Raw genomic sequence first — 2,334 nt, 5'->3', positions numbered from 1 at the left:
AGAAATTATTTCAAGGATCTTCTCTGACCAGAGTGGCATGAAACTAGAAATCACCCACAGGAAAAAAAAAATGAGAAAAATACTAATTACCTGGAGACTAAACAATATGCTACTATAAAAACCAATGGGTCAATGAGGAAATCAACAAGGAAATTTAAAAAATACCTTGAGACAAATGATAATGAAGACACAACCACTCAAAATCGATGGGATGCCACAAAAGCAGTGATTAGAGGGAAATTCATAGCAATACCAGCCTTCCTCAAAAAAGAAGAAAAATCTCAGATTGACAACTTAACCCACCACCTAAATGAATTAGAAGAAGAAGAACAAATGAAACCTATGGTTAGTAGAAGGAAGGAAATCATAAAGATCAGAGAGGAAATCAATAAAATAGAGATTCAAAAAACAGTAGGAAAAATCAATAAAACCAAGAGCTGGTTCTTTGATGAGGTAGAAAAAAATTGACAAAACTTTAGCCACACTTTCTACTAAGAGGAAAGAAAAAAACCAAATAAACAAAATTAGACATGAAATAAGAGAAATCACAAAGGAAACTGCAGAAATACAAAAAAGCCATAAGAGAATACTATGAAAAAATTGTATGCAAAAAAATTGACAACCTAGAAAAAATGGAAACTTTCTAGATCCTTACAGCCTGCCAAAACTGAATCAAGAAGAAATATATCAGCTGAACAGACCAATCACTAAAAATGAAATTGAACATATAATGAAAACACTCCCTACAAATAAAAGTTCAGGACCAGTTGGCTTCACAGTCAAATTCTAGAAAATATACAAATAAGAACTTATACCCATCCTCCTTAACCTTTTTTTTTTTTTTTTTTTTTTGCTTTTTAAGGCCACATGTGCAACATGTGGAACTTCCCAGGCTAGGTGTTGAATCAGAGCTACAGCTGCTGGCCTACCACACAGCCTCAGTAAACCAGATCCAAGCTGCATCTGCAATGTACACCACAGTTCACAGCAAAGTTGGATACTTAACCTACTGAGTAAGGCCATGGATTGAACCTGCATCCTTATGGTTACTAGTCAGGTTCATTACCACTGAACCAAAATTGAAACTCCCAGAATCTTTTGCTATAAAAATGGGTAAGTATTGGATGCTAAACTCAATTGGTTAAATAAATAAATTTAAGCATAAAGGATAAATGAAGGGAATATTTTTATTAGGACATTTTCTCTCCAGATTTTCCCATCTTAATACCTTCCTGAATACTCTGACCAGTCCCTTGTTGCTGAGACTTTAGATGAGGGGATTCAGCATGGGAGTAAGGATAGAGTAGAAGGCTGACACCATCTTGTCTTGAATGGGTTAATGATCATAAACAGGCCTCATATATATGAACAAGGCATCTCCTTATTATATCCCCACCATCATGAGGTGGGAAGAACAGGTGGGAAAGGCTTGCTGCGACCATCTCTAGATCCCTTGTGAATGACACGCAGAATAACACAAGCACAGGATGCAATGATGACTGCTGCAGGGAAAAGAAGCATGATTACACAGTAAATAAATATTAACCTTTCAAAGAGTCATATGTTAGTGCATGAAAGAGTGAGAAGGGCAGGGACATCGCAGGAAAAATGGTTTACTTCCTGAGCACCACAATATGGGAAAGAGAATGCAATGGCAATAACAATTACACCATCCATAAAGCCAACAATCCAGGAGGGAACAGCCATGAGACAACAGATCTTCTGGCTCATGAGAACTGAGTACGATAATGGGTAGCAAATGGCAATGTACAGGTCATAAGATATGTGGCCAATAGAAAACTTTCAGCTCCAATCAGGGACACATATAAGAATATCTGAATTCCACAGCCAGCCAAAGAGATGGACTTCCTTCCAGACAAGTAGTTGAAGGCCATCTTGGGTACAGTGGTGCAGATAAGCATGAGGTCCATGAGGGAGAGTTGGCTGAGGAACAAGTACATGGGGATGTGGAGCTGGTTGTCCAGGTAGATGAGGAGAACCATAAAAGTGTTTCCCATGAAGGTCACTGTGAAGATTCCTAAGGCCAGACAGAAGATGAAGATTGGGTGGGGCTATGATAAAATATTCCCAGCAGGAGGCATTCAGAGTTGAAACTCTGATTCTCCCATGCCATGGTAAATATATTCACTGTGGAGAATAAAATATGTAAGAAATGATTGCAATTATGTTATGGAAATATCAAAGATTTCAAGCCTAAATCACCACATCTACTACAATGTCTACATATGGGAAAATTATTTCTCTGGGCACCTTTTTCTTTTTGTTTTTGTTTGTTTGTTTTTTAGGAAATACAGAGATCCTTTTTAATTTGAA

At 37.3% G+C, this 2,334-nt stretch overlaps 1 pseudogene; it reads right to left on the bottom strand.

Annotated features, from left to right (window-relative positions):
* Positions 1–1,141: 1,141 nt before the first annotated feature.
* Positions 1,142–2,134, bottom strand: LOC100514633 (olfactory receptor 2M3-like; annotated as a pseudogene).
* Positions 2,135–2,334: the final 200 nt, after the last annotated feature.

The sequence above is a fragment of the Sus scrofa genome, chromosome 2, assembly GCF_054392235.1.
Source record: "Sus scrofa isolate SSC_HxYL_T2T_F1_AM1 chromosome 2, Sscrofa_HxYL_maternal_Yorkshire_Landrace_v2.0, whole genome shotgun sequence".
NCBI lineage: Eukaryota > Metazoa > Chordata > Mammalia > Artiodactyla > Suidae > Sus > Sus scrofa.
The sequence above is the reverse complement of the archived record's forward strand: the minus strand, read 5'-3'. Positions and strand labels throughout refer to the sequence as shown.